This window comes from Oncorhynchus nerka, linkage group LG28 (genome assembly GCF_034236695.1).
Source record: "Oncorhynchus nerka isolate Pitt River linkage group LG28, Oner_Uvic_2.0, whole genome shotgun sequence".
In the NCBI taxonomy this organism is placed as follows: domain Eukaryota; kingdom Metazoa; phylum Chordata; class Actinopteri; order Salmoniformes; family Salmonidae; genus Oncorhynchus; species Oncorhynchus nerka.
In genome coordinates, this window is record NC_088423.1 from 10,846,804 (window position 1) to 10,867,447 (window position 20,644).

At 42.8% G+C, this 20,644-nt stretch overlaps 1 long non-coding RNA gene across 1 annotated transcript in view; it reads right to left on the reverse strand.

Annotated features, from left to right (window-relative positions):
* The window catches only part of LOC135565541 (uncharacterized), a 165,736-nt gene extending 145,912 nt beyond the window's left edge, over positions 1–19,824 (reverse strand). Inside the window, exon 1 of the long non-coding RNA XR_010461652.1 lies at positions 18,732–19,824. This is a non-coding gene — a long non-coding RNA (uncharacterized LOC135565541). The remainder of the gene's footprint in view (positions 1–18,731) is intronic.
* Positions 19,825–20,644: the final 820 nt, after the last annotated feature.

A 20,644-nucleotide genomic window follows, 5' to 3' on the forward strand; every position in this document is an offset into this window, starting at 1 on the left:
GCTAGGCAGACATTTCAAGTCTTGCCATAGATTTTCAAGCCGATTTAAGTAAAAACTGGTTGAATCTGTGCTTGAAATTCACTACCCGATTGAGGGACCTTACAGAAAATTGTATGTGTGGGGTACAGAAATGGGGTATTCATTCAAAAACCATGTTTAACACTATTATTGAACACAGAGTCCACACAACTTATTATGTGGCTTGTTAAGCACATTTTATTTAAGCTTGACATAAGAAAGGGGTTGAATACTTATTAACTCAAGCTTTAAAAAAATGTTTTTACAGTGTCAAACATTTTCAACAAAAAAAAAATCACACTTTGACACTAAGGGGTAGGGGTATTGTGTGTAGATCAGGGACACAAAATCTCAATTTCATCCATTTTAAATTCAGGCAGTAATGCAACAAAATGTAGAAAAATGTAAGGTGAATAATGTACAGCACAATACAGCACATTATACAGCACACACTGTACAGGACAGGAAAGCATAGGATGTCCATATTCACATAACCTGGCTTATCTTCAGAGGTCCTCTCAGAAACTCATTTCAAGGACTTGCAGTATACTGTATTGAGAAGTGTATGTTTTCCAGCTGTATCAAAGACTCAAATGAAATGAAGTAACAGTACGGTTATGAGTGACTGAGTCTGCATCCCAAATGGCCCTATTCAGGGCACTACGGGTCCTGGTCAAAAGTATAGTGCACACAAAGCACTACACAGGGAACAGAGTGCCGTTTGGGACACAGACTGACTGTTGCCAATGCCAATGGATGGTTTCTCAAGCTAGGTAATGACAGGTCTATTTTGGGAAGGCAGGATGTAGAGCAGTGTAGAGATATCTGGGTTGGGGGGTTATAGATGAAACGACTAGGGGGGCTGAGATAGCACTGCGATTCTTACTGTCTCTCTACACCCCTGCCTTATCAAACAGAGTCTAAATGCCATACCCTAAAAGGTATGCATCCTCTATCTGCACCCTTCATCAAGCCTGGTCCTTACTTACTGTGCCTGACATAGGAGGATCGAAGAAGACTACAACTTCAAAAACAGTACACACAAACACATAACTGCACACACAAAGAAAGCACATCTTGGCAAAGCTATTTATGGGTAAGTAAGTCATCTCAAAACCTCTGTGGTATGAAAGCAATAATAAGAGACCAATCATTCACACAATGGCTGCTCAATAAAGGACCATATCATCCATTTCACCAAGAATAATCAGCCAATAATCACAACCAGCATGTTGCTTATTCAAACTGACTAAAGTACGTGTTTTAAAGAACATCCACAATGACCCATGGGTGTTTTGTCCAGTTCAGGGGAGAGGAGAGGAGAGGAGAGGAGAGGAGGGCATTGAGCATGCAGCTGCCCCCTGTGTGGCCTTCATGTGTCCCAGTCAACCAGAAGGGAAAAGGGACCCAATTAAAACTAGGCAGGGAGGGACAACCAGCCACCCCTAGGGTTGTGTCCCAAATCAGACCCTATTCCATAAATTGTACACTTCGTATGAACAGAGTCCTATCAGCCATTGTCAAAAGTAGAACACTATAGGCAATAGGGTACAATTTGGGAGGTAGACCTGGTCAGTACCACTCCAGACAGTCCCCAAATTAGAGGTAGAGGTAGACCAAAGTTTCAGAACAGAAGCAGTCTATATGCAAATAGGGCTGTCGGAGTTTGTCGTATCACATGGGTCTGCCTGTCAGAGACAGCAGAGACAGGAGCGCAGTTAAGTGGTCAACCTCCAGCAGTCATCAGCAGCGTGAGGCAGTGTCTCAAAAAGTTGTTATAAAAACCCATGGGATTGTGATTCAGCTCAATGTGCCAAGAGGCGGCAGCGTAGCCTAGTGGTTAGAGCGTTGGACAAGTAACCGGAGGGTTGCAAGTTCAAATCCCCGAGCTGACAAGGTACAAATCTGTCGTTCTGCCCCTGAACAGGCAGTTAACCCACTGTTCCTAGGCCGTCATTGAAAATAAGAATTTGTTCTTAACTGACATTGTAGGCTATTCTGTTAAAACAACTAGAGCCTATACACAAACATTATCATCTGAAAGTTGCAGAAATAACTCTGCCATTTCCTGGTTGCTAAAACTTTAATAGTTCGCCTAATTTCATTATATGTGAAAAAATAAGCTAGTACTGTATAGTGTAGAGAATCATTGTACCATCTAAACCGCTGTGAAATATATTTTTCATAAGCAAAAATATTGCTGTTTCAGCTGTTAGAAGCTGGTGCATAAAACTGAAATTAAAAGACCCAAAAACAAAACTTAAGAACAAGAAGAATAGAAATAGTGCACATACTGTAGAACAGATCTACCGCATCTTAGACTTGCTTTCAAGTAGAATGATATATCTATAACTCACATTTCTATGTGAATTCGGTCAGGTCAGACAAAAAGTTACATATTGCCAAACTGTATGCCGTCAGATCCCTACTGGACTTCTGACATCGTGGGGGTCGGTTCCGGTATCTGGGCCCAGAGGAGCAGTGTTGGGTTCCGGTGGAGGACATTCTGGGTCGCAACATCATCCTTGATTTCCATCTTGGCCGCCGCTCCTCTTCCTCGGGCCGTCCCTCTGGCCATCGTTGTCCTGCAGCTGGAGGGTTGATTTTTTTTCTTCTCACTAATCGGTCTTTTGACCAATCGGATCAGCTCTGAAAAAGATCTTAAGTGAAAAGATCTGATGTGATTGGTCAAAAGACCAATTTGTGGAAAAAATAACAGAATTGGGCTGCCTTTGTAAACGCAGCCTGTCACTCCCTCCCTCCTCCTTGTGCCCGTGTCACTTGCTCTCAGTACATAAACGCAAGGCCCCTCCTCCGCTTGCTAGAACATCTCTCTCTCGTGCTTTATCAGCTCTGGTTACTAAAGTAGCTTACAAATGGACTTTTCTGCTGGTTCCCTCACTCAGATTGGACCGGGTCTAGATCCGATCAGGTTTAAATGGAACGGGTCTAGTTTTCCTCGGGTTCGTTCGAAACGGGTCTCTATATTTCAAAATGTATTTATGCTTATTGGTTCCGGATGGGAACGCCCCAGGTCCCAGGTGCCAACCTTTTGGACCTGTGAAGACCTCTAGAGGCCCAATATAACAATCTTGTCACAACAGACAATGCCAGGAACATTGTGAAGGATGTCACAACAGACAATGCCAGGAACATAGTGAATGATATCACAGAAGACAATGCCAGGAACATTGTGAATGCTGTCACAACAGACAACGGCAGGAACATTGTGAATGCTGTCACAACAGACAATGCCAGGAACATTGTGAATGCTGTCACAACAGACAATGCCAGGAACATTGTGAATGCTGTCACAACAGACAATGCCAGGAACATTGTGAATGCCACAGAAGCTGGCCTTGGGCTACAAATAGGGTGCCAAAAAAACAAAAAAATAAAGTAACTGTTGACATTTAATTTACAGTTGAAGTCGGAAGTTTACATACACCTTAGCCAAATACAATTCAACTCAGTTTTTCACAATCCTGATATTTAATCATAGTAAAAATACCCTGTTGTAGGTCAGTTAGAATCACCACTTTATTTTAAGAATGTGAAGGTCAAACGTTTAGGGTAGCCTGTCACAAGCTTCCCACAATAAGTTGGGTGAATTTTGGCCCATTCCTCCTGACAGAGCTGGTGTAACTGAGTCAGGTTTGTAGTCCTCCTTGCTCGCACACGCGATTTCAGTTCTGCCCACAAATCTTCTATAGGATTGAGGTCAGGGCTTTGTGATGGCCACTCCAATACCTTGACTTTGTTGTCCTTAACCTCTCTGCGATATGTGGGATGCTAGCATCCCACCTGGCCAAAAGCCAGGGAAAATGCAGAGCGCCAAATTCAAATAAATTACTATAAAAATCAAACTTTCATTAAATCACACATGCAAGATAGCAAATTAAAGCTACTCTTGTTGTGAATCCAGCCAACATGTCAGATTTCAAAAAGGCTTTTCGGCGAAAGCAAACGATGGTATTATCTGAGGAAAGCACCGCCGTAAACAAAGAAAGAAAACATATTTTAACACTGCAGGCGCGACACAAATCGCAGAAATATGATCTGTGTTCAATACAGGAAGAAAACAAACTGTAGCTAGCTTTCTGGCCTCTATCTAACAGTACACTTCAAGTGACCCTCGTTCAAGATGGCCGTACTTCTTCAATACACAAAGGAATAACCTCAACCGATTTCTAAAGACTGTTGACATCCAGTGGAGGCGATAGGAACTGCAAGAAGGTCCCTTAAAAAATCTGGATTCTCAATGAAACTCATTGAAAAGAGAGTGACCTCAAAAAAACAAAACATTAATGGTTTGTCATCGGGATTTCACCTGATAAATAAGTTCTGTTATACTCACACACATGATTCAAACAGTTTTGGAAACGTCAGAGTGTTTTCAGAACAGGGCTCCGGGCAGCCGAGCGGAAATGGAGGAAAACTCGCCTCCCTGCGGACCTGGCATCCTTTCACTCCCTCCTCTCTACATTTTCCTCTTCTGTCGCTGCTGCTAAAGCCACTTTCTACCACTCTAAATTCCAAGCATCTGCCTCTAACCCTAGGAAGCTCTTTGCCACCTTCTCCTCCCTCCTGAATCCTCCTCCCCCCCCCTCCTCCCTCTCTGCAGATGACTTCGTCAACCATTTTGAAAAGAAGGTCGACGACATCCGATCCTCGTTTGCTAAGTCAAACGACACCGCTGGTTCTGCTCACACTGCCCTACCCTGTGCTCTGACCTCTTTCTCCCCTCTCTCTCCAGATGAAATCTCGCGTCTTGTGACGGCCGGCCGCCCAACAACCTGCCCGCTTGACCCTATCCCCTCCTCTCTTCTCCAGACCATTTCCGGAGACCTTCTCCCTTACCTCACCTCGCTCATCAACTCATCCCTGACCGCTGGCTACGTCCCTTCCGTCTTCAAGAGAGCGAGAGTTGCACCCCTTCTGAAAAAACCTACACTCGATCCCTCCGCTGTCAACAACTACAGACCAGTATCCCTTCTTTCTTTTCTCTCCAAAACTCTTGAACGTGCCGTCCTTGGCCAGCTCTCCCGCTATCTCTCTCAGAATGACCTTCTTGATCCAAATCAGTCAGGTTTCAAGACTAGTCATTCAACTGAGACTGCTCTTCTCTGTATCACGGAGGCGCTCCGCACTGCTAAAGCTAACTCTCTCTCCTCTGCTCTCATCCTTCTAGACCTATCGGCTGCCTTCGATACTGTGAACCATCAGATCCTCCTCTCCACCCTCTCCGAGTTGGGCATCTCCGGCGCGGCCCACGCTTGGATTGCGTCCTACCTGACAGGTCGCTCCTACCAGGTGGCGTGGCGAGAATCCGTCTCCTCACCACGTGCTCTCACCACTGGTGTCCCCCAGGGCTCTGTTCTAGGCCCTCTCCTATTCTCGCTATACACCAAGTCACTTGGCTCTGTCATAACCTCACATGGTCTCTCCTATCATTGCTATGCAGACGACACACAATTAATCTTCTCCTTTCCCCTTCTGATGACCAGGTGGCGAATCGCATCTCTGCATGTCTGGCAGACATATCAGTGTGGATGACGGATCACCACCTCAAGCTGAACCTCGGCAAGACGGAGCTGCTCTTCCTCCCGGGAAGGACTGCCCGTTCCATGATCTCGCCATCACGGTTGACAACTCCACTGTGTCCTCCTCCCAGAGCGCTAAGAACCTTGGCGTGATCCTGGACAACACCCTGTCGTTCTCAACTAACATCAAGGCGGTGGCCCGTTCCTGTAGGTTCATGCTCTACAACATCCGCAGAGTACGACCCTGCCTCACACAGGAAGCGGCGCAGGTCCTAATCCAGGCACTTGTCATCTCCCATCTGGATTACTGCAACTCGCTGTTGGCTGGGCTCCCTGCCTGTGCCATTAAACCCCTACAACTCATCCAGAACGCCGCAGCCCGTCTGGTGTTCAACCTTCCCAAGTTCTCTCACGTCACCCCGCTCCTCCGCTCTCTCCACTGGTTTCCAGTTGAAGCTCGCATCCGCTACAAGACCATGGTGCTTGCCTACGGAGCTGTGAGGGGAACGGCACCTCAGTACCTCCAGGCTCTGATCAGGCCCTACACCCAAACAAGGGCACTGCGTTCATCCACCTCTGGCCTGCTCGCCTCCCTACCACTGAGGAAGTACAGTTCCCGCTCAGCCCAGTCAAAACTGTTCGCTGCTCTGGCCCCCCAATGGTGGAACAAACTCCCTCACGACGCCAGGACAGCGGAGTCAATCACCACCTTCCGGAGACACCTGAAACCCCACCTCTTTAAGGAATACCTAGGATAGGATAAAGTAATCCTTCTCACCCCCCCCCCTTAAAAGATTTCGATGCACTATTGTAAAGTGGCTGCTCCACTGGATGTCATAAGGTGAATGCACCAATTTGTAAGTCGCTCTGGATAAGAGCGTCTGCTAAATGACTTAAATGTAAATGTAATGTAAATGTTCTATCCAAATCTACTAATAATATGCATATCTTATCTTCTGGGGATGAGTAGAAGGCAGTTGAATGTGGGCATGCATTTCATCCGGACATGAAAAAACTGCCCAGTCACGAAGAAGTTAAGCCATTTTGCCACAACTTTGGAAGTATGCTTGGGGTCATTGTTCATTTGGCAGAACCATTTGAGACCAAGCTTTAACTTCTTGACTGATGTCTTGAGATGTTGTTCAATATATCCACATATTTATCCATCCTTATGATGACATCTATTTTGTGAAGCGCACTAGTCCCTCCTGCAGCAAAGAGCCGCCACAACATGATGCTGCCACCCCCGTGCTTCACGGTTGGGATGGTGTTCTTCGGCTTGCAAGCCTCCCCCTTTTTCCTCCAAACATAATGATGGTCATTATGGCCAAACAGTTGTATTTTTGTTTCATCAGACCAGAGGATATTTCTCCAAAAAGTACAATCTTTGTCCCCATGTGCAGTTGCAAACCGTAGTCTGGCTTTTTTTATGGCGGTTTTGGAGCAGTGCTTTATTTCTTGCTGAGTGGCCTTTCAGGTTACGTTGATACAGGACTGCTTTTACTAAGGATATAGATACTTTTGTACCTATTTCCTCCAGCATCTTCACAAGGTCCTTTGCTGTTGTTCTGGGATTGATTTGCACTTTTCGCACCAAAGTACATTCATCTTTAGGAGAGAATAACGCGTTTTCTTCCTGAGCGGTTTGAAGGCTGCGTGGTCCCATGGTGTTTATACTTGCATACTATTGTTTGTACAGATGAACGTGGTACCTTCAGGGGTTTAGAAATTGCTCCCAAGGATGACTTGTGCAGGTCTACAATGTTTTTCCTAATGTCTTGGCTGATTTATTTTGATTTTCCAATGATGTCAAGCAAAGAGGCACTGAGTTTGAAGGTAGGCCTTCAAATACATGCACAGGTACACCTCCAATTGACTCAAATGATGTCAATAAGCCTATCAGAAGCTTCTAAAGCCATGACATAATTTTCTGGAATTTTCCCAGCTGTTTAAAGGCACAGTCAACATAGTATATGTGATACAGTGAATTATAAGTGAACTAATCTGTCTGTAAACAATAGTTGGAAACATTACTTGTGTCATGCACAAAGTAGATGTCATAACCGACTTGCCAAAACTATAGTTTGTTCACAAGACATTTGTGGAGTGGTTGAAAAACTAGTTTTAATGACTCCAACCTAAGTGTATGTAAACTTCCTTCTTCAACTGTATGCTGTACCGTAACTGAAACGAAAAAGTGTCCCCAAAACCACAATTAGTACCAAACCGTGGGTTTGGTAAACCGTGGGTTTGGTAAACCGTTACACCCCCAGTGTGTGAGTGTGTTTGCTCTGCAAGTGTTTGAGGTGGACTTAGTAGGGCTTGGATGATATCAGTATCTCAATACTCCTTAGTATCGCGTCAAGGAAACAAAACTTGAAGCGGATCAACTGTACCTTCTTTAGGAAAACAGCCCTAATGTTGGAAACAAACATAATTATGTGGTCATTCAGAGAACATTTTTTTTTACTGATAGCAGGTTTATAAAGGCCCAAACTGTTTTATTTGCTTTGGGTTTTCATTTTTGACATGGAAAAAATATTACCATACTGGTATCGTCACAGTCCTAGCACTTAACCCATGTTGTGAAACATGTTACAGTTCTCTGAGGAGTGGAGTGTGTGTCCAGCCCTCTATCTCTCTGGCACCTTGGCTGCCACCCCAGTCAGCAGGGAGGCTATGACTTGGCAAGCTCAAGTACATGAGGGCCCTATATCTCACTGGTGACTGTTTTTAACCACACCATAGCCCAAATGCTTTATTGACAGAGACCTTGAACCCACACTATTCACTGGAGAATAGGGAGAGAATATTGACAGAGCCCTTGAAACCACACCATTCACTGGAAAAAGGGAGAAAATATTGTCAGAGCCCTTGAACCCCCATATTCACTGGAGAAAGGGGAGAAAATATTGACAGAGCCCTTGAACCCTTATATTCACTGGAGAAGAGAGAGTGTGTGTGTGTGTGTGTGTGTGTGTGTGTGTGTGTGTGTGTGTGTGTGCATGCACATGTGCGTACTGCATCACACAACAATTTACTCACGCATTTTAACAAGGGGCATTTTTGGTGAGAATAAGGGATTATCCGACATAATCATGAGACTTGAAGAGAATTGCTGACTGAATAATACAGTGGCAAGAAAAAGTATGTGAACCCTTTGGAAATACCTGGACTTCTGCATAAATTGGTCATAACATTTGATCTGATCTTCATCTAGGTCACAACAATAGACAAACACAGTCTGTTTAAACTAATAACACAAAAACAATTATACGTTTTCATGTCTTTATTGAACAAACCTTGTAAACATTCACAGTGCCGGGTGGAAAAAATATGTGAACTCTTGGATTTAATAACCAACTGACCCTCCTTTGGCAGCAATAACCTCAACCAAACGTTTTCTGTAGTTGCGGATCAGACCTGCACAAAGGTCAGATGGAATTTTGGACCATTGCTCTTTACAAAACTGTTTCAGTTCAGCAATATTCTTGGGATGTCTGGTGAGAACTGCTCTCTTGAGGTCATACCACAGCATCTCAATTGGGTTGAGGTCAGGACTCTGACTGGGCAACTCCAGAATTAATATTTTCTTCTGTTGAAGCCATTCTGTTGTTGATTTACTTCTGTTTTTTGGGTTGTTGTCCTGTTGCATCACAAAACTTCTGATGAGCTTCAATTGGCAGACAGACAGCCTAACATTCTCCTGCAAAATGTCTTGATAAACTTGGGAATTCATTTTTCAGTCAAAGATAGCAAGTTCTCCAGGCCCTGAGGCAGCAAAGTTGCCCCAAACCATGATGCTCCCTACAACATGCTTTACAGTTGGGATCAGTTTTTGATGTTGATGTTGGTATGCTGTGCCTTTTATTTGCCACTGTAAATGAAGGTAAGAAAATTTGACTTGGCTTTGGCAGAATATCTCTGTGTAGATTAATGCTTGATAAACACATAAGCAAACACACACACACAAACACACACACACACACACAGAGAGTGAGAGAGATCTAACTACATAGCCAAGAGGCAGAGTGAAAAAAGGCCAAAGAAACCTCTCTTTTGTTGAATCAGTCAAAAGATCCACAAACAGATGCAGTAGCCATACACATGTTACCATTATTTAACTAGGCAAGTCCATTCAGAACAAATTCTTATTTCCAATGAAAGCATACCAGATTAACTGCCTTGTTCAGGAGAAGAGCAACAGCTCATGGATTTGATCCAGCAACCTTTCAGTTACTGGCCCAAAGCTCTAACCACTAGGCTACCAGCTGCGTGTCATTCTTCACGTTAATGAATATCCAATCTCCATAGGGGCTGGCTGCCATTATTTCCATACTACACAATGTAATACTAATAGCAAGGGCATGGTAACAGTGTACGTGTTCTCTATATAGGGCATAAGGCCACGGGGCGGCAGGGTAGCCTAGTGGTTAGAGCGTTGGGCTAGTAACGGAAGGTTGCAAGTTCAAACCCCCGAGCTGACAAGGTACAAATATGTTGTTCTGCCCCTGAACAAGGCAGCTAACCCACTGTTCCTAGGCTGTCATTGAAAATAAGAATTTGTTCTTAACTGACTTGCCTAGTTAAATTAAATAAATAAACTGGTCAAAAGTAGTGCCCTGTATAGGGAGTAGGGTGTCATTTGGGATGCACCCAGTGAGCTTCTGAGAAGGTTTCTCTCTCTGTGGACTCTATTAGTCATCCTGATGAATTAAGATTCAGAGCACTAGTAAGATCAACAGGCCCCTTGCAGTCACTTTAATACAGTATAAGGCACTTCCTCTCCAGTAATGATTCCATATACTCCTCCTTTATGCTTCCTATAATTGGAGAGTGCTACTGAGAGAGAGAGAGAGAGAGAGAGAGAAGCAGGAGAGCTGTGCAGGGGAAGAGACAGCAGGTGGTGTGATTTTCTGCAATATAAATCAATCTGTGTGTGTGTGCATGTGTGTGTGTATCATAATGAGCGCACCATGCTTGGTTATAGTGTAAGTGAGTGAGTATTGTGGGTAAACGTGCTCAGAGTAGCGTAGTGGCTGTGTGTATCACTAACTGTAGTGTGTATGCTGTGTGGCAGTGTGGATCACTAACTGTAGTGTATATGTTGTGTGGCAGTGTGGATCACTAACTGTAGTGCGTATGCTGTGTGGCAGTGTGGATCACTAACTATAGTGTGTATGCTGTGTGGCAGTGTGGATCAGAAATATAAATAGATCATAAATATATACTCTGAGGCGCTGCTCTAGGCCACAGACAGCCCTCCGCGTGGCGGGCAGGCAGGCAGGGCCATGGGGATGGAGAGGCAGGAAAAAAGGGGACCACGTTCTCCAGGAATGTCCATGAGGCAAACAGAGATGAAACTAGATCTGTGTTTTTTTACAGCATCAGAGCATCAAGGTTGTTTTTTACTTCGGCATGTGTGTTTTTTCCAAGGCTAAGCTTTTGTGTTAGACTAAAACTTGGGCAATTTCCTTCGAGAGTTACAGAGAGTCTGTAGAACATGACCAGGAGGTTAAGCTGACCTGCTCCCTAGAATATTTAACAACCTTGCTGCTGGCTGGTGCCAGTTACATCTCCTTTCACTTCTTCTCTTGCTCACTCCTCAACAGTCAATCTCATATCAGCAGAACAAGGACGCTTGTGATCACACCAAAGGCCACAAGGCTTTGAAACAGAACAACAAAAATCTACTAAATGAGGAAAATGTTCCCTATCTAAATGTTTTTCAAACTGCAGTTTGCAGAACCATCCTTGACTGGATGTCTCCTCAAGGTCTCTGGCTGCCTCATACAGTGGATTGCGAAAGTTTTCACCCCTTGGCATTTTTCAAATTTTGTTGCCTTACAACCTGGAATGAACATGGATTTTGGGGGGGGGGGTTGTAGTATCATTTGATTTTCACAACATCCCTAAAACTTTGAAAAAGATAAATATGTTTTATTGTGAAAAAACAAGAAATAAGATTAAGAGAAAATTAAAACTTGAGCGTGCATAACTAACCTCCCCCCCCAAGTCATTACTTTATAGAGCCAGCTTTTGCAGCAAATCCATCTGCAAGTCTCTTGGGGTATGTCTCTATGAACTTGGCACATCGAGCCAGTGGGATTTTTGCCCATTCTTCAAGGAAAACTGCTCCAGCTCCTTCAAGTTGGATGGGTTTCGCTGGTGTACAGCAATCTTTAAGTCATACCAAAGATTCTCAATTGGATTGAGGTTGGGATTTGACTAGGCCATTCTAAGACATTTAAATGTTTCTCCTTAAACCACTCGAGTGTTGCTTTAGCAGTATGCTTAGGATCATTGTCCTGCTGGAAGGTGAACCTCCTGCCCAGTCTCAAATCTCTGGAAGACTGAAACAGGTTTCCCTCAAGAATTTCCCTGTATTTAGCGCCATCCACCATTCTCTCAATTCTGACCAGTCCCTGCCGAAGAAAAACATCCCCACAGGATGGTGTTCTTGGGGATGTTTTGGGGTGATGCGAGGTGTTGGGTTCGCGCCAGACATAGCTTTTTCCTTGATGGCCAAAAAGCTACATTTTTTGTCTCATCTGACCAGAGAACCTTCTTCATATGTTTGGGGAGTCTCCCACATGTCTTTTGGTGAACACCAAACTTGTTTGCTTATTTTTTTCTTTAAGCAATGGATTTTTATGGCCACTCTTCCGTGAAGGCAAGCTCTGCGGAGTGTACGGCTTAAAGTGGTCCTATGGACAGATACTCCAATCTCCAATGTGGAGCTTTGCAGCTCCTTCAGTGTTATCTTTGGTCTCTTTGTTGCCTCTCTGATTAATGCCATATTCTTTACATTTTTTAATAATGGATTTAAATGGTGCTCCGTGTGATGTTCAATAAAATGCAGATTAATTACTTAAAAATCATACAATGTGATTTTCTAGAGTTTTGTTTTAGATTCCGTCTCTCACAGTTGAAGTGTACCTATGATAAAAATTACAGACCTCTACATGCTTTGTAAGTAGGAAAACCTGCAAAATCGGCAGTGTATCAAATACTTGTTCTCCCCACTGTATATAACCAACTCAGATAACCACATTCTATATACCAAACGTGTATCAAATACTTGTTCTCCCCACTGTATGCACACCACATTTCCGGGTTTTTTTTCTCCATTTTTTTTTTATATGTTTTTTTAATTTCACTTCACCAATTTGGAATATTTTGTGTATGTCCATCACATGAAATCCAAATAAAAATATATTTCAATTACAGGTTGTAATGTAACAAAATAGGAAAAACACCAAAGGAGATGAACACTTTTGCAAGGCACTGTGCAATCAGAAAGTGGCCTTCTTTGACGGAATTGTATTTGGAGAGAGAGAGAGCATAGGAAATATGTCATGAGGCTTAGCTAGCCATGCTTACCATTCAATGCTCACATACTTAGACCAAACTAAATCATACTTCAACTTTCAAGTGTCAAGGGTCAAGGATAGCATCCAAATTGTCAGTCATGGCGATCTAAAAATGACCCCCATTCTAAACATCCCCAGCATTCCCTGCAGGCCGGAAGACTGAGAGACAAAGGGAGAAGCTGTGCTATCGTAAATACAGTATTTTATGCATTCTAAATTACCGCCAATTTGGAAATGGAAAATGCAATAAATATTTACTCTGAGCTGCGCTTCGATAGGTTGGTGGTAGATGGAAGGCCGTGTTGCCAAACCGAGTCCTTTGTCCTTTGAAGAATGTCTCTGGTGGTCAATTGTTCTGCCTTACTATTATTCAACCATGCTGGTCATTTATGAACATTTGAACATCTTGGCCACGTTCTGTTATAATCTCCACCCGGCACAGCCAGAAGAGGACTGGCCACCCCACATATGCTCTCTCTAATTCTCTCTTTCTTTCTCTCTCTCGGAGGACCTGAGCCCTAGGACCGTGCCCCAGGACTACCTGACATGATGACTCCTTGCTGTCCCCAGTCCACCTGACTGTGCTGCTGCTCCAGTTTCAACTGTTCTGCCTTATTATTATTCGACCATGCTGGTCATTTATGAACATTTGAACATCTTGGTCATGTTCTGTTATAATCTCTACCCGGCACAGCCAGAAGAGGACTGGCCACCCCACATAGCCTGGTTCCTCTCTAGGTTTCTTCCTAGGTTTTGGCCTTTCTAGGGAGTTTTTCCTAGCCACCGTGCTTTTACACCTGCATTGTTTGCTGTTTGGGGTTTTAGGCTGGGTTTCTGTACAGCACTTTGAGATATCAGCTGATGTACGAAGGGCTATATAAATAAATTTGATTTGATTCGATTTGATTTGAATTGGAAACGTTGTAGTAACGTCGTTGTGTGATAGACGGGATACTCTGTCTGTACCTTCCTAACCCTCGTTTGCAGCTGCTTTTGCTAACTCAACGGCTAGGAGGTATCACTTCTGTAGTGAATAAGAGTTCGAAGTTCATACCATTCGCAACCAAAGCTCACGCTGATGTTGGCTTCGTTCTGTAGTTATTATCTGAACCATTCTGACATCGGACCGTCTTCCTCACATCCTCGGAACAGGAGGTTATATTGTCGTCAAGGCTTTATATAGGAAGGGAGAGGAGGGCGTGTTTGAAAGGTTTTATAACCCATGTCCCTTCACAGGGGCGGGCCAACCTTATGAATACCCAAATCTCTCATTTGGAAGCTAAAATTACATTTAATCTCTTCACCAATAATTTCATATTCAAACATTTAAATTGAACAACAATTCCATGCGAATCGATAACTACAATTTTGCAGACTTTCCACTGTAGAGTTTATGTCATCTTATCATTGATGAGAATGTCTCAGATGACAACCGAACTGACATCATATTCATTAAATACCACCGCATATGTTCAATTGGTCGGATTACCAGAATATAGCTCATTTCCCCCCACCTTCTGATGTTATCAGAATCTCTATGTTTACCAAGGGGTTTACAAATTTCACATCAGTAAGGTAGAGAGAGAAAAAAAGAGGTATTTATGACTGTCATAAACCTACCCCCAGGCCAACGTCATGCCACCAAACATGACATTCCAATAAAGTCCTCCCCTGCTACTCTGAATTCCAAAATAGAACCTCGTTAAAGATGGCCCTCAACAGCAGGCGACCAGAGCCCATTGTGTCTACAAGGCCCAGTAAATGAGGAAAGGATCAGAAATGGAGAGAAACTGTGAGAGACAGTATGCCGAAGCTATAAATGTCAGATCTGGCATAATATATGTGGCGAGCCAGGCTGGGGTGTGCTTTGTCACCCTGGTTAATTTAGGGAATTTATCATAGCTATGCTTATCGAAGTAAGGTAGCATGCCATACGGGGCTTTCAGCTCGCTCTACGGGTCCTTTCCTCTGAACACAAATCCAACAGCCAATGATTGGCAGGAAAGAACAATGTTTAGACAAACCGTCAACGTCGATTCCGTAGTGTAGCTTTCACGAGCTAGCGAAACCATAATAACCCTCCCTCCCTCACTCACTTGTGTCTCCATGACATAAACAGTGTAAAGAACACATGCAGACCAGCTTGTAGCTACACACTAGTTCATTATTATAGAAGAACATAAATACCTCAATGCTGAATACTCCCTCCAGTTCATTATTATACAAGAACATAAAGAACTCACTGCTGAATGCTGAATACTCCCTCTAGTTCATTATTATAGAAGAACATAAAGAACTCACTGCTGAATACTCCCTCTAGTTCATTACTATAGAAGAACATAAAGAACTCACTGCTGAATGCTGAATACTCCCTCTAGTTCATTATTATAGAAGAACATAAAGAACTCACTGCTGAATACTCCCTCCAGTTCATTATTATAGAAGAACATAAAGAACTCACTGCTGAATGCTGAATAGTCCCTCTAGTTCATTATTATAGAAGAACATAAAGAACTCACTGCTGAATACTCCCTCCAGTTCATTATTATACAAGAACATAAAGAACTCACTGCTGAATGCTGAATACTCCCTCTAATTCATTATTATAGAAGAACATAAAGAACTCACTGCTGAATACTCCCTCCAGTTCATTATTATACAAGAACATAAAGAACTCACTGCTGAATGCTGAATACTCCCTCTAGTTCATTATTATAGAAGAACATAAAGAACTCACTGCTGAATACTCCCTCTAGTTCATTATTATAGAAGAACATAAAGAACTCACTGCTGAATACTCCCTCCAGGTCATTATTATAGAAGAGCATAAAGAACTCACTGCTGAATACTCCCTCCAGTTCATTATTATAGAAGAACATAAAGAACTCACTGCTGAATACTCCCTCCAGTTCATTATTATACAAGAACATAAAGAACTCACTGCTGAATGCTGAATACTCCCTCTAGTTCATTATTATAGAAGAACATAAAGAACTCACTGCTGAATACTCCCTCTAGTTCATTATTATAGAAGAACATAAAGAACTCACTGCTGAATACTCCCTCCAGGTCATTATTATAGAAGAACATAAAGAACTCACTGCTGAATACTCCCTCCAGTTCATTATTATAGAAGAACATAAAGAACTCACTGCTGAATACTCCCTCCAGTTCATTATTATAGAAGAACATAAATAACTCACTGCTGAATACTCCCTCCAGTTCATTATTATAGAAGAACATAAAGAACTCACTGCTGAATACTCCCTCCAGTTCATTATTATAGAAGAACATAAAGAACTCACTGCTGAATACTCCCTCCAGTTCATTATTATAGAAGAACATAAAGAACTCACTGCTGAATACTCCCTCCAGTTCATTATTATAGAAGAACATAAATAACTCACTGCTGAATACTCCCTCCAGTTCATTATTATAGAAGAACATAAAGAACTCACTGCTGAATACTCCCTCCAGTTCATTATTATAGAAGAACATAAAGAACTCACTGCTGAATACTCCCTCCAGTTCATTATTATAGAAGAACATAAAGAACGCACTGCTGAATACTCCCTCCAGTTCATTATTATAGAAGAACATAAAGAACTCACTGCTGAATACTCCCTCCAGTTCATTATTATAGAAGAACATAAAGAACTCACTGCTGAATACTCCCTCCAGGTCATTATTATAGAAGAACATAAAGAACTCACTGCTGAATACTCCCTCCAGTTCATTATTATAGAAGAACATAAAGAACTCACTGCTGAATACTCCCTCCAGGTCATTATTATAGAAGAACATAAAGAACTCACTGCTGAATACTCCCTCCAGGTCATTATTATAAAAGAACATAAAGAACTCACTGCTGAATACTCCCTCCAGGTCATTATTATAGAAGAACATAAAGAACTCACTGCTGAATACTCCCTCCAGTTCATTCTTATAGAAGAACATTAATTGCTCACTGCTGAATGCTCCCTCCAGTTCATTATTATAGAAGAACATAAAGAACTCACTGCTGAATACTCCCTCTAGTTCATTGTTTTCTTCAATGTTGCATACTGATGTTTGACATGACAGTGGATATGCAGAGTACTGGACCTCCTCTAGTGCATCTTTTCTATAGATCTTTAATGCAGGTCATTAGTATACACTCTAATGCATACTCTTCTGCTCTGCTTCTGTTGAAAGGCCATTTAAAAACGGACGGGTCTGTCCGTCCAGAGTCAGGTCGCTCTGCTCTGCTCGCCTCCTAATGTCCTTTAATCATTGGAGGGAAAGGGCCTGGGTCACTGTGCTCTCAACTAGCAGTGATGCACTCAGAGACAGTATGAGGAGTGTCCAATTCATTCCTGTGGGTCTTGACCCCTGAATCAATAATGAAAGTTTGGCCGGGCAGGCAGTGCTGCCAGAGCTGAATAGACAGAGCACAACACTGGCATCTATAGCCACACCATCCCCCTCTACATACAGTATGCACATACACACACTCTCTCTCTCTCTCCCACTACCTCTCACACACAATCCCAGAACACACACACACACACACACTCTCTCTCTCTCTCACACATACACAAAGTGTGAAAAGTGAGTGTCAAGATTGTTAATCCCATGATGCATAAAGTATCAATTCTCAGTAAATGTCAGAGGGAGCGGATCTGCCCTCAAAAATGATGGATATAGCTCTACTTGCAATATCTCAGTATCCCTGTTTGTTTAATTCTAGGGTGAATCCCAAATGACACCCTATTCCATTTATAGTGCACTACTTTTGACAAGAGCTGGCGAAAAGTAGTGCACTATATAGGGACTAGGGTGTCATTTGGACTGCAAATCCAGTCTCCTCTTCATTGTATTTTACAGTGGTACAATGATGCTGAGGGCTTAGACTACATCTCCAGAGGTAACGCAACTCATCCCCTACAGCAGCAGCAATACCTGCATCCCAATTACCTTACCATACTGCTCCACTGGCTTCTGCAGACCCAAGCAGGGGAGGGTGAGGGTAGAGGTGAAGAGCACACAGACAGACACACACACACACAGTCTCTTTTCACATTCAGCATGTTTTGCCCTAGCAGTATTTTATGAATATCAGCATGTGTTGTATCTGTTTATTTACAGCTGGTTGTTTGCTATGCAAACATTCATCTGGATGGGACCCCGTCTGATTAATTCATTAGGATGTATTAATTAAATGAGTATGTTCACACAGCTGGGCTTCTAATGACACATTCATAGCGAGTGTTCAAACGTCAGAATAATATTTACCCTAACACTATGTTTAATAACAGTTGAAAATAATGAATCGTAATTCAAATGACATCAATTCAAAACATGGCACTCCAACTGCCAATGTCAAATACCATATAATGTATCATTATTTGTAAAGTAAGAGCAAGTCTGACATCAGCCAGATAAGTAAATTATAATACAGTAGCGTTATGGATTGATCATGACAGATGCATGTTCGATTAGCTGTTGAGTTCACTGACATCTATCAACTACTCCAATTTGTCCTCATGGTAATGCACTCTACTGCATGAGAAAAGCACTGTCATGACATAGAGAGAGAAGAGAGAGAGCCACTGCGTGTAAATTACCATAAGAAGTGTATATAATTATATTTATAATTCTTTACTGTGACTTTATAGAAATAGGCTATACAGTACCGCTTTCAAGCTCCACAAATGAGGACATGGGGACCATTCATTAACGTTGTTCCACGAAAGCACTGCATGATAAAGGGACATAAAGCCTGCACTGGTGTATTACACAAACGGAATTATTTTACCTTGAGCTGTTGTGTAGTGGACAAACAGAGAAAACAATAAAATCCATGTGGCACGCCACCTCAATCCAGGCGAATCCCCAACCATTGTCCCCAGCCGGACTAAATGCGCCGCGTGTGTCAGGCACACTGGATACATGTTGCACTGCTGTGGTGCTGACAAAGTCTTCCCAGAGTTCTCTGTGTGCCGGTGTGGATGCTGTTACTGTCCTCTCTCCGTGAACGCTGTTGCCGCTGAAACCGGGCAATCTCCGGGCGCTCGAGCGAGAACAAGCTATCCAACAAGCGCCAACTGCTCAGAAGGAACGATACGTGAAGCGGGTCAATTTAAAGCTTTGCCGTCACACACATGACGTAAAGAATGCCAACAAAATGCAATTATCGGTAGGCTTATGCAATAACGCAGTCATTCAGCAACGTATTTTTCATTTTAAACGTTTCCCCTGTGGATAAAAATACACACTATAGCTTTTTATGTTTGAACAAAATTGTAGCATACACTCACTGACAGTCGTGGGTTTCAATCTGTATTGCAAGGGGGCAAACCAATTTCTATCTATTACGAATTGCAAGAAAACAGCTTGAACCTATCTGTGTTCCTTTGAAAAAATAATTTTCAGATTGCAGAGCAGAATTCAATCATAGGCAGTTCAAATTCTCACTGCACCTGCATCGGAGCAAGTTAAAACATACAATGTCAATGTAGGCAAAGGCAACAATTTAATCTGCAATAGTTTTCCCCTTTCCATAAAAGTTCATCATGAAGTTTATCCTTTGTTGATGGTGAGTCTGATTCTCTCTGGTAGTTTTGAATATGGGAGAGCGCGAGAGAGAACCGTCTAGCTCCCTGTTACGTGCTCGAGCAACAGCCGCGATACTCCCCTCACGAGAAGCCAAAGTTTCCAAAGCCTATTCCCACGTCAGGTCCGGCAATTCCTTTGGTATAAATTAATCTATTCACTCAGTGGTAGTGGTAAATTACGCGGGAAGTATAGGGAGAAGTGGAGTGGGAGAAAAACTTAAAATAACCACGCTATCATCCGCAGCGGAGGAGCCCGGTCTTTACGCTTTAAAGGCAGCGTCCACTGTTCCTTGTGAGAATCCAGTACTGACTGTCGGTCTGCGTCCTGCATGCGCGTGTATGGCAACGTTAGCAGGTTGCCACCACGCGGCAGAGCCCAATAAAGCATCAAGCGACGGTGAACAGATTAGCAAGCGATGGAGAACAGCCCATGACCAACATGCGTAGAGGTAAAGTCCCCGTTCTTAACGAAAAAAAGATGTGCCTTGTTGATTAATAAATAATTGAAATTTTCGTTGATACTGTAGATCTAGGCCTAGTCAAAACATCAATTAAACTCATGTTTGCTGCTAGGCTACAGTAATAGGTTGAATACCTGTCTGTACAATTTATGGGTATTGTCCTCCATAAGCCACCACGTGATCTACCCTTACAAACTGTGAGCAGAATAAGAAGTCACTGCTACCAGCAAGATTTCAGAGAGTAAGCTAAAGCACATCTTGTCATGGGAAACAAACAGAGACAGACACGTGCTGAGGCTGTCAATGTAGAGCTTGATTAATTTTGACAAGTGAATATTCAAACACCATTTGAACATGTTCACTGTGCTAAGAATGGGATTTACACGTTTATCCAGAAGAGAATGGTGGCCAAGAGAGTCAGACAAAATACCATTGAGACACTTTCTGACAGGCAGTGACTGCATTGTTGAATCAACATATGGTGGACAGTCTGAGACTCATGAATATGGAAGGGATGTGTGTGTTTCTATAGGTGTGTGTGTGTGTGTGTGTGTACGTCTGTAACTATAGTTGTGGGGACCAGAAATCCCCACAATAATAGTAAACAAACACAAATTTGACCATCGGGGGACATTTTGTTGGTCCCCACTAGG